We start from the raw sequence: 12,666 nt of genomic DNA, 5'->3' as shown, positions 1-12,666 counted from the left end.
CCGCTGACTCAAAGCAGGGCGCAGGTGTGCCGTGGCCTGGATCCTTCTGGAGAGAAACCTCCGGGATCGCTGCTGGCGCGCCGAGAAAGCAGCTGGTGTAGCAGCCCTTAGCGGGCACAAAGGCCTGCAGCAGAGCAAAGCCAGTTTTTATTTATTATTTATAAGCAGCACTGAGAGACGCCTGGGCTTTAAGGTCATAGTACCTTCCTCCAGCAAACCCTAACACTTGTGCTTTCAGAGCGCTCACAGACCACAGAAGCCCTCATACCTTCCAGCACGGCAAGAGCAGCAGCTGCGACTCCCATTATTCCTGGAAATATGAGGGGAAATGGCTCAGGCTTTCCAGCCTTGGCTCCCCTTCCCTCCTGCCCTCTGGCTACAAGAGCCACAGTCGGCACCCAGGGCGCTCAACAGGACACTTTGCAGAGGGCCGAGCTCAAAATGGCAGTCAGCAACGAGCAGGGCGGTGAGAAAGTCCAAGAGAAACTGCAAGGTAAAAACAAGCACCTTGTATTACACGAAATGACTCCATCGCGTGGTTAGATCCATCACCCCATACGCTGGGTCACGGTGGTGCCGCGCGAGCACGCTGCTATTATCTGTTTGCAATCACATCTCGCTCGGTCTTTCTGCTTAATGCACGAAGAGCAGGGCTAATCAGATTCACTCCTTCTCTCTGCTTAATGTCTTCAGGTCCCAAGCAGGCTCTGCGCTGCTTCAAGTGATGCTCAACTAATACTAGCCAGGAGCATGCAGTGCAAAAGAAGATGGAACTACCTATTAATTTTAGCCCTTCTTTCCACCTATTATGGCTGAAATTCCTTCTACACTTGAAGCTTCGCAAACAAGAGTCAGGAAATTCCCATTTCCCTCTCTACACCACACCCGGCTCATGCATGAGCTCCCTCCTCCAAGCTGCTCCTCCAGTGGTATCTGGGCAATTAATTACAGCACAGACCTAGCGGGCTTTCCTCTCACCCTCAGGGACAGCTTTTTTTAGGCATTTCCTGGCTGGGAACCACCACAGAAGGATGTCTTCTGCTGGCACCGTAACACCCTCTCTTTGCTATCTACCCAAAGTGACCGCCGCGTGCTCTCCTCCCTCTGTTCCCCCAACACTATTTGATTACTGCAGTCTTGCACATGAACTCTAAAACACCCTCAGCATTTCCAGAGCGAGGACACGGCGGCTTCGAACACGGCTGCTCCTCTCCTGCATTTTGCCACCATGTGCAAGGCAACTGGAGCATTGCTGGAGTCAGCTGCGGTGCCTTCACCTGCACCAGAGCGACCACCGCAACCACAGAGGCCCAAAACTGGACAGATATGATGAAAACTCAGCAGTAAGATGCAGGAGAAGGCTGGCGTGCAGAAACACCCGTGATCACGAGCCAGGCTGAGCAGCACCAGGGAGTCACCCATGACAAGTACAATGGAAAGATTTGCCAGAACAGCAACAAAAATCAGCAAGTATTTACATGAGATGAGAAAGAGATGTAGGTGGAAGGCAAAAGTGTCAGGATACATATCTCTATCCAGAAGGTATAAAAAAAAAAAAAACAGACTGCAGAGATGAAGGCACAAGCAGCCTCCACACCTGCACACAACCCCCACCCGATACCCACTGCATCAGCCAGATCAATGGCAGCTCCTAAGACCCCAACTATCCAGCTCCTTCACCAGCATCTTCCCCGAGTCTGCACGCAAGGGGGTGGAAGAAAAACATACCTCGCAATGAGGTTACTTACAGCGTTTTCTCTGCTGCCCCACTCCTCTAAATGTGGGGTGGGGTTTTTTTGTTTGTTCTTAATTGTGCAGCTGGCTTATGAGCGTGTCAGATTTATAAAAATATATCCTTGAAAACAAAGGCACTCTGTGCTCAGCATATCCAGTGGCACCATTATTTGATATCAATACACTGCTTCTTTCCTTTATTCATTCCATCCCTGGAACAAACCCACTGTAACAGCCACCCAGTGTATAATCTTCCCATGTAAAGCAACGCAACCCCACAATAATCCTTCTCTTCCCATAATGTCTTCAAATTCCAATGAGAAGAATTTTAGGCTTAAATGCTTAAAAAAAAAAATAAAATAAAATAAAATTAAAAAAAAAGAAAACTGCAGCAGGAAACAAGTCTCTAACAACTCTCAAGTTGGAGCGAATTCCCCCATCCCTCCCTATTTCTGTTAGGAAATGGCCGCACAAACATCTCCAACGTGTGCAACACACCAATTGCAACCTGTCCCTCCCTCAGTCGGTCCATGCACACATGGGCACCCTGCACCCTGCTGCTTTTGGCAAACAACTCTTTAGTGGCATCATCTTCACCTCCACACTTTATAAAATTCAGTAGACGGACACGTATCTGCTCCTTTAGTCATAAAGCAATCACCAAAGGCCACGAGGCGCCTCCATCTCACCTCCCCAACGCGCGCCCTGACCCGCGCTGTTCCCCTGCTAAGTACACACGTGGGCCACACGTGCCGCTTCCCTGCCATCAGTGAGGGATGAGGCAGAAACACCAAAAACAAAAGCAAAGCTGAGGCAGAAATACTGTTCACATCATTCAGTGGAAGCAAAGTTCTCCTTGGCCCCTTCCCAAGGAGCTCTGCCTACTGCCCTACACATACACGTGCAGCCCAGCTGCATCCCCTGCTGCTACCAAAGCCCCGTGCTGAAGGAACCCCGCCGAGGTCACCCAAGCAGGCTGATGTCTGAGCTTCTGCTCACCCCTGGTTTCATCCCCAGAGCATGACGACACTGTTCTGAGCTGCCTCAACAGCATCGCGCGAGGCTTTCCCAGTACCTGCTGGTGCCTGAAAATGATTAGAGCCTCTGGGGCAACCATGGTTGATGTTTGAAAGATAGAGGGGTGTTTTTCTGGCAGCGTGGTACCCATCTGCAGACCTGGCTCACCACAGACATGCAGAAAGCTCTCCAGACATCACCCTGCCCTTGCCATTCATCCCAGACTTCAGGGACTGCCTGGTCCCACCAGCTCTGCCTGAGCAGCACCATCGCCACACACAGCGATGCTCTTCCACAGCCCACGGCTGCCCTCTCCTAGGGGAGGGCTACAGCTACTGTTCTCTAAGCCCTTTCATATCCTTAGGCTCTGTCTGTTAGCAAATACCCTAACAGCAGCGGGCTCTTCTCCTGGGGAGGTGGTGAAACTCAACCTTTTCCTGTTCCCTTTGGAAAGCACAGCTTGGAAATGGGATCAGCATCTGGAAGCACACACGAGTTGATCCCAGAGAAAGAATGAGAGGAGCGAGGGGAAGGGAGGGAGCAGAAGGAAGATTGAGGGCGAGGTTTCACGTTACAGCTGAACCAGGCTAACAGTTCACCGCTGCCAAAAGAGGGGGGCCCCACTTCCACCTTTCTTTCATTCCCTACCTTTCACTTCTGGCAACACAAATCTCACCCCTCCCTCACAGCAGCTCTGGTACTAGCCTGAACCTGGTGAGCAGGTTCAGCTCTTTTTTTTTCTTTTTTTTTTTTTTTTTCTAAATATTTTCAGCCAAGTCAGGTTTCTGAAAGCTGCACAAACTAAACCCGTGCAGCACCAGAGCAGCACAAGGCAAAGCACGACCACCCCTCCTGGACGGAGCCAGCAGCCAGCCTGGTTCAGCCACAGCAACAAAACCCACCCTGCCCTGCACGAAGCTGTGGTGCCACCAGGCAAGGACACCAGCCAGCACAACAGAAGCGGTCGAGTCACAAAGCCTGCAATAGATATGTTTGCTAATAACCCTAAAACATGAAGTTTTACCTGTTACTAGGCTCTACCTACCAGTAGCGTTCCTGAACTGGATGGCGAAGGCAGCCATGAAGGTAAAAGACTGACATTAAAACTGAGCAGACCCAAACCAGATAAAAATATGGGTGGTACTGCAGGATCTCCAATAATAGTTCTGCCTCTTTTTAAATTGGGCTCCTAATATCAAACAAGATGGCTGCCTTCATCACTATGCTCAGAAACGTCTGTTTCCATTACAAATTTAACAATTAGTTTCAGGGTGCTTGTGCTAAAGCATTTTTCTTTCCTTCTACATCAGATCAACAAAATAATGCTGTTCTCTTCGATTTAAAAAAAAATAAAATCAAGCTCATATTACTTCAGTCTTTCTTCCCTTCCACCTCCTCAGCTCAATTACTAAAAGCAATTTACAGACAATAAATGCAACTTCACAGCTGCTTGTATGAAGCATTCCCTTTATTTTATAGATGAGGAGGATACAGTCTACACAGAAATTAATATCAGCGAGGTCTGCTTCAAAGCTGGGTAAGGAAGAGGAGCAGACAGACCCTTAAAGAACACAGATCATGCCTGCATGCTAGTAAAACCAGCAATGAAGGGTTAGGGATGTCACCAGTGGGATGTCAATTCCTTAACCTATCTGCTGAGGTGCAGCAACAAATAAAAGCCTGCTTTGGGGTGCTGCCTTTTGGTTTTATTCAGTTTTTATTAGGTTCATGCACGATGGCCAGGAACAGAGGATTTGCAGCTAGAAACTCCGTGTGTATTGCTTTGCCAGCGGAAATACGCCAGCCAGGAGAGAGCCCAGCGCTTCGTCACGGCCTCACGGGCTTCCGCAGGACCTGGGCCTGCTGCTAAAATCGCCACCCGCGACTTGGAAAAAGCACTGGGAGTAGCACCGCCAAAGAGAGGAAAAAAAAATAAAAAGCAGAGGCACTCTTGTGAGGCTAACTGCTCCTTCAGGTGTAATAACCACACACGGCCAGCTCGCCTCCCTCCACGGCTCCACGCACAGGCCAGCGGCGGCCTCAGTCACCTGCGCAGGCCTCAGGGGTCTCAGCGCTGTGACAGAGCAGGGCACCGGTGCCAGAGGCAAAAGCAGTGTTAATTTTGGCACTCCTTAATCACGTTTGCTAGCAAACCTAACACCGCCGGGTCAGTTAATCCACCCTCCTCCATCCACCCCAGCGGTCCTGTCTTGACACCTTCCCCTCTTCAGCCAACAGCTACGAGTTTCCATATCCCTGACTGACACGGGCTGGTTTTTGTACAACCACAGCCCTTGGAAAACTGATTTAGGATTAAATTCGTTTCCAGCCTGCATACGAATACCAAGCGTGCTTAAACCAATGGGGCACTGGGGGCTTCTCTACTTGACTAGCTTAAAACCAGAAGCCGTATCGTGCACGCATCAAAGAACAGATAGGTGTCAAGAAGGCCCAAAAACCAACTGAAATAAAGCCGACACAAGAGATTTGGAAGTGTAAGATCTCTCACACAGGGAGAGCTGGTAAATGTCAACCCATTTCTATCACGGCTGCCATTTCCTGCATTTTCACTGCAGCAAGTACAGAAGTTGGTGCCTATTCCACCCGGTCCCACAACGCCATCGCAGCCCAGCACTACCGTGGAAGGCGGCTGCGAAGATGCAGCCGCTGCAGGAGGCACCTGCCCCAGCAAGGACTCCACACGCAGACCTCACAGCCCGTGTGCCCCTTCCAGACACGGCCTGGAGTGCCCACACTACCACAGCAAGCCCCAAGACCTCCCAGCAGCTGCAGGACAGGAGAGATGGCCTGCTGGAGTACAAACCTCCATGACCAGACCCCCATGTCCAGACCTCCACAACTGGACCTCCTCGACAACCACCATCCCATCCCCTCAACCTCCAGCCAGGCCCCAGCACCCTTCCTTCTCCCAAACTCTTCCAAAGGGGATGGACCGGAGGAGGTAGGATGGGCTCAGGCTGAGAATTTCATTTCTGAGCCCGGGAGATCTGCGGCAGAGACTGAGCCGCTGATATTTTTCTAATATAAGGAACATATAAGATGCCTAGAATTTGATAGCTGCTTTTTAATTAAATTGAAATAAGTAAATCACAGCCCGTTGCCATGGAGAATGAACAGACACAGCCTCTTGACTCCAGGGCAGGATCAAGCAGGAGAGGCAGACAAGGCTGTGAAATTAAAAACACCTATTTTAAAGCAAATGGTCTTGATAATTAGCAAAAAATGTGGCATAGGGAAATAATATAACCATATGGCAGGAAGTGGTTTTCAAGGTGAACTACAAAGCTGTTTTAAATAAATGAATAAACTGCTGGAGCTGCTGGGTCACTCGCAGAACCATACACGCAGGATTAGACGTCATTTAGAAAAATATACAAAAAAAAAAAAAGTAATTAGCTCTTCTTTTCACTTTCCTGCCTATAGTCTACAACTGTGTTTGTTCTTATTTTTAAGGACTTGTTTCAAGCGATTAACGTTTGCACCTATTTGCAGCTACCAGCGAGCCGTCAAACTCGCGCATTTTCAAAAGCCTTGCAGCTCACCCTGAAGCGAGAACCAAGTTTGTAGGATATAAAACCTTTTATCTCTTCCTCGGTGTCATTACACAATCCCAGCCAGGTCATCCGACACTAATAACCGCTCCCGAAGCCGCGCGTCTCCGCTATGACTTCCGCGACAGAGAGCGAACCCGGGGGGGCCACGCACCGGACCCCGCGATGCCCCGCTGCAGAAGTGGAGCTCGGAGGGATGGGAAGGCTGAGCACAGCATCCCCCCTGCTCCTGCCCACTGCCAGCTCAGCCTTCAAGGGCTTGAAGACAGGGCTGGAGAGTTTGCACCGCTCCTCTACCACCTCTGCAGGCAGGCTGTCTCCTGGCCGTCGTCCCTGCCCTTTCAAGCCCCTTCTGGCCTGCCCAGATATGAAAGGCTCACAGCCAGAGGCTCCCTCATTACCTTTCTGAGCCCAGACAGAGCAAACCTGAGCGAGGCTGTCTTGCAGTTTCCAGCGAGCATATGGCCAAAGTGCATCAAATTCACAATAGCTTAAAAATACTTGAAATAAATTCTACCCGATGACTCAGTTTCAAAAATGTACTGTGCTTTTTTTTTTTTTTTTTAAAGGGAAGGGACAGACAAACTAATCTTCACTTCAAACCTCTCGCCCCGTCTAGGGGAAAAACCAACCTTTCCTCCTTATTTTGTAAGGACACAAGCTGGCAGCCACAGCCATTAGTCTTCCACGGCAGCTAATGACCCACACGAAGCAAACTGTCAGGATCCCAGTCCAGGCCCTTGTGGCACAGCTGCTTACATTAAAAACAGTCATATTTTCAGTGCTAATCAGCAGAAGCTGAGCTGGCTATTGACAGATTCTCCCCTGGTCCATCCCTCCCCCCCGACCAAGAAACAGCCTGCAGAGGGAAGGGAGCCAGGATAGGTACTGTAGATAAAGAAGGGCTGGGGGAAAAAAACAAGCCTTCACAATCAGTATTCCCTGCTCACCGTTTTGCCCCAAGTTTGGAGCATTTACTGCTATAACTGAAGTCACACTGGGTAAGATTTGTAGCTTCCATTACAAATAAACTCGAGGCCCAAGCCTGCACGAAGAAGTGCATAACCCTGCACATCGGGGCCACCCTGCAGAGTGCTGCTGAGGACCCCAGAGCCACCCCAAGCAAGTCCCAGAGCATGGGCAGCACGAAGTGGCCAGCTCTCAGTCCCCGAGTGCTGGATGCCCTGGCCCTGAACAGGGCAGCATCAGCAGGGCTTGGTCCTGCCCTCGGAGGCACTGGGCACGCAGGGGACAGCGGTGGCTTGCTCCTCCTCGCCCCTTAGCTTCGCTTGTTTTGAATTCTGATTTAAAGAGCGTTAGTTAGCACCAGCACGGCCAGCCCAGCGCCTTCCCCTGGAAGGGAGCCGCGGTTTCTCCCCGGTCCCCACAAGCCAAGATAAGCGCTGGAAGGAAGCCACCGTCCCAGGGGCACTCCCAGCTGGACGGAGCCGGGGCACGCGGCCGCCCCGCGCACGAGGAAGATGCTGGCCGAGCTCAGGCGTGGATTATTTCAGTATCACGGCAGCGAGGGTCACGGGCCGAGGAGGAAATGGAAAAAGGAGAACGACAACACCACCACCACCAACACCAACAAGCAGCCGGCCTCCGACGCCAGCTCCGGCCGCGCCACCGTCTCCGCTCCCAGCGGGGTCTCCGGCCCCGAGCCTTTGTCGCCAGAGGACGGCGTCACCCGCGTGTCACCCACGGGCACCGTCCACAACTTCCAGTCACGGTCCCGGCGGGCACGCACGTCCCAGGGAAAAGGCAGCCGGTGCCGGGACGGTGCCTTAGCAGGACGTGGGATCACCCCAACGCTCATCCCAAAAGGTCAGGGTGGGCTGGGGGCATGCGGGGAGGGGGCAGCGAGGCATGGGGCTGCACGGCGCTCGCCATAAAGCATCCACGGGTGGGGAAGGAAGCAAGCAGTGGAGCAAGGGGGCCGGGACACCCACGGAGCCCGTGACCGAGGCACCCCACAGCGCGCGTGGGGCCCCCATAGATATGGGGGATATGGGGGATATGGGGGGGGGGGAGGATGGTTTCGCGGCTGCCCTCCCCAAACCCACAACAAACCCGGGGGGGGGTGGAAGGGAATAAAAAGTCACCTCCCGCGGGGGGAAGGGGGGGACCCGCCCCCGGCCCCAGACCCAGACCCGTCCCCGTCCCCCCGCTCACCTGGCGGGGCCGCCCCTCACCGTGCCATGGCGGCACGGCCCGGCCCGGCCCGGCCCGCGGGGCTCCCGGCTCCCGGCTCCCGGCTCTTTGTTGCGCGGCGGGGAGCGGGGCACGGATCCTCTCACGTCATGTGACCCGCCGGGGGTGTCGGCTTTTTTTTTTTTTTTTTTTCCTTTTTTTTTTTTTTTTTTTAGCTTTATTTATTTATTATTTATTTCTCCCCTCCTTCCCTCCCTCCCCGCCCGCCCGCCCTTCGAGGTGGCTGCCGGCGGTGGAGGAGGAGCGGCGGGCGGGGAGGGTCCCGCGGCGGGGCCGCGGAGCGGAGCGGGGCTCGGGGGCGGGCTCCGGCGGCGGGGCAGGGCCGGGCCCGGCCCCGTGCCTCAGGGCCTGGCGCCGCTCCCCCGGCCGGGCCGGGTGGCAGAGCCCCGGGGGAGTTGCTCGCCCTTGTGCCGGCTCCTTTTTTTTGTGTGTGTGTGATTTTTTGGGGGGGAGGTTTGGGGGTCGGGGGGTTTGGGGCTCCTCTGCGGCTCCCCGCGCCCCAAAAGCACAGCACGCTGCCAAGCACACGGGGAGCACGCGCTGCGTGTTCAGATAGACACAGCTCAGAAAAATGGGAACCCTTCATCGAGTACAGCCACAGACACAACGAGCAGCTTCCCCTCAGCTCCATCCCCATGGCTGCAGTTACACCAAGGCCAGCTTTCTAGGCACGACAACACGGCACCCCACGAGCCAGAGCCTCCGCCAGAGCTCTCAGGCCCTAAAACCACCCCAGTAAAGCTGAGGGGCTCAGCAGCCCCCCAAAGCACACCAGGGAGCCGTGAGACTTGGCCAGCCCTGCCGAGACTCCTCCACCTGCTCCGAGGGGAGCGCTGGTTGCTCTGCCAGCAAGGTCACGCTTTGGCACAACGCCTACGTGCCTACTGCAATAAAGGCGCAACAGCAGCCAGAGCACTTTTAGAAAGTCCTTTTTTTTCAGAGAATCAAATTTTATGTGGTGTTTGTCCGATGTGACCAGTGTTAAAAAGGTCTGGCAAAGTCTCTGACCACATCAGCTCGCTGCCAATTTGCTTTTCTGCTCTTAATTTTAGAGTCTACTGTAACATTCCCCCCTCCCGCGACCACATTTCCCTGATAGCGATAGTATTACATGTTAAAATCCACACATAAATTAATCTTTTAAATGGCGATCTCCATTTGAAAGATTTTTTCCCCACTGCCTCTCCTCCTAACCTTCAGCCTCTCCCTTTCCCAGCTCATTACAGGAAGCAAATCTGCAGATGAAAACATGAAATAGAACCAGATCCCGCCAGAGCATCAAACATGAAATACGCCAGCGCCGCTCCACAGACGGCATAATCAATGCCCTCCTTCCCACAGCAAAACCACCGAAATTCTTTGTTCCTGCGCATAGCCGTCCCAAATCTCTACAGCTCATCACTTCCTTCAGCAGATGAGATACCCCCCCCCAGAAACCATGTGAGTGAAAACGAATAATTGCCAGCTTAGAATGAGTGCACACAGGCAGCCAATAAAGGACAGAAACACAAGCTGATCATTAGCAGAATGTTGTGTCGGAAAATAACAACCCTCGCCCCTCAATCCTTATCCCAAAGGAGACCTGCAAAATACTCCCAGAAGATAAATCGCATAATTTAAACTTGTCAGCCCCTGGATACTAAAACTCATGGGTTTAACAGAGGTGTTGCTTTCCTAGCCCACTGCAGCCTCCCTGCTGACCTCTCCCATTGTCACCCGCACAAACAACCCTTTCTTTGCTAGTGGTCCAGCAGAGAACTAGCAGCTTGTCAGTCACTGCTGCTCACACCCTTTTGCACTCCATAGGTGCTCCTTTTTTTTTCTCAAGTGGTCAAATTGATTAATATAATTAGATTAAACTAAGAGCAATTGCATCTAGCCTGTAGTTAGCTTGAATTTTGCTGCTTTCTGTCAGGTCTGATAAAGAGACCCTGAGCCCAAAAGCTTGTTTGCTTTTTCCAGTTATATCAGTTGATCTAATAAAAGATATTACCTTTCTCCACAAACCTTGCTTCCCTAGGACTTCAGACCGTCACAGCTACAACAACAACACTTTTACTGTCTTGCCTGCTCTGATTCTTCCAGATTCTCTTATCTATAAAATAGAATAAGATAAAACATATTCTGTATCGATTCTTATGCTGTTTTCACAACCATAATATTCAAGTAGCTTCTAGGACTACATTAACTAATCAACTGTCACGTGTGGGGTTTGTTTTTCTTTGTCTCGTTCTCTCTCCCCAGGAAGAAAATGATGCGCAGAGCAGTGTTTTGGTTTTGTGACTTCCTTTTCTTTCCCTTCTCTATTCTTGTTGCTCTGCATTTGTACCAGAGAAAATGAGGCTGATGGCAATTTCTGTGATAGACCTTATTTCCCAGGGAAGTTAATTTCAGAGTGTTGAGCCACCCGTAGAAAGATGTCTCCTGCACAAAGGAACATTATAATATGTCATTCCCAACCAGAGAAAAGCTAATCTGTATTCTTGACACTTGGGACAGAAACTTCCTAAGGAAAAAAAAAAAAAAAAAAAAAAAAACAGCTTTTCCCCTTCTCCAGAAAAAGAGTTTCAACCTGTGATCCGCAGTATGCGAGGTTCCGACAGATTGCTGCGAATTATTAACATACAGGCCAGCACGCTGCACAGCTATGAACAGGAATATCTGGAAACCACAAAGGGTAACATACCCTTTAATCGCACTGAAACACGCTGCCGTAGGACTGCTGGGAGGGAGACGGTGGAAATAAATTATTTCATGCTAAAACAGAGAGAGCGTTTACTCCTGTGTAAGGAGTCACGCTGCCGCTCCTCAACGAGGAACCCTAAGCAATCCCACGTGTCTGAAAGGCAGTAGGTACAACATTCGAGCTACTGAAAGGTAGGAGCTGAGGTGAAGGGAGGAATCATCTGTGCTCAAGCACTGAAAGCAGAAATACCAGAAGACCTCAGGGAGACGGTAGACAGCAGATTTAATATGTTTTTGCAATGTGATACGGCAGCAAAAATCATGCAGTTAATTTAATTTGGGGTTGTAAAGGCAGAGACCTCTTCTCAGAGATATAGGCAATAGTCCCATTTTTTAATATAGTGGCGAGACCGCAGTTTGAAGACATGTTTAGTTCTGGACAGCTCAGTGCTAGCTAGATGTCAACAACTTGGAGGGAAATAAAAAAAAAAAAGAGGAACATAAAATGATAAAAAAGCTGGAAGGGATTACAGCGTGTGTAGGTTGGCCAAATAACAACTGTGAAGAGCATCATGGGATTTGTGTGCGAGAACTTCAAGGGTGCAGAAGCACCAGGGAGCGAGGAAGGCTGCTTATACCAATGTAAATGAAACGAAGCAAAGGAATCATTAATCTGCAAGGCAGCCTCTCAGAGGAGCTCCCATCACCTGAGTCACAGAAGACAATCAAGAAACAGAGACTGCAGGGAGGGATTAGATGAGGACAGTATGCCCCTGGGATGTCCCATCTCTGCCCGTCTAGCTGCTCGCTGACTGGGACATCTGCAGAGCAATAGGTCCCAGCCCTGAGCATCGTGGAAACTTTCCCTTTCTACTCCATTGCCAGAGATAATTGAAGACCAAAATAACCACGCTAAATTCCAGCAGGTGACCATGGAAGGAGTGCTGTATTCACAGGAGTCCAGGGGGTGTTTTTTCCTTTGGAGTTTTTCCCTTTTAGCACTGGGATTTTCTGTAGATGTCACTGGCTCATCATCTGGTAAGGACAGCAGTGCCAGCACTCCTGTGTTTTAATATTGTCATCATGACCTTCTCTTGGATTACGTAAAGCTTTAAGTTGTTGTCCTGGGCAGCACTCACCTCTTCCAAAAAGTCTGTGTCACCCAGAGACGGCAGTTAATTGAAGTGAGAAAATAAAAATAAAAATCAGATGCTTTATTATTCCTTAATTAGAGTAATGAGATCAAAGCAAGTCCTTTTTCTAACACGGTAGGAAAGCCAACTTGACCTTGCACCCATGCCACCTTTATATCACATTGTGGCATCACAGGAACCCGACAGCACAGTCCGTCGCTCCCAAGCAGGGCTGACACACCGCAATGCCATCCATCCCGAATGTACCACGCACACGTTGCTGAAAAAAAAAATAAGAAAAATAAAAGCCC

The 12,666-nt window shown here is 50.9% G+C and overlaps 1 protein-coding gene across 1 annotated transcript in view; it reads right to left on the bottom strand.

Moving 5' to 3' along the window:
* Window positions 1–8,619, bottom strand: part of TCF20 (transcription factor 20) — a 112,536-nt gene extending 103,917 nt beyond the window's left edge. The window contains exon 1 of the mRNA XM_084283655.1: window positions 8,499–8,619. The gene's annotated coding sequence lies outside the window, so the exon portion shown is untranslated. The remainder of the gene's footprint in view (window positions 1–8,498) is intronic.
* Between the last annotated feature and the right edge of the window lie 4,047 nt (window positions 8,620–12,666).

The sequence above is a fragment of the Netta rufina genome, assembly GCF_964035555.1.
Source record: "Netta rufina genome assembly, chromosome: 1".
NCBI lineage: Eukaryota > Metazoa > Chordata > Aves > Anseriformes > Anatidae > Netta > Netta rufina.
Note: the sequence above shows the minus strand (reverse complement) of the source record. Positions and strands in the feature narration are given on the sequence as shown.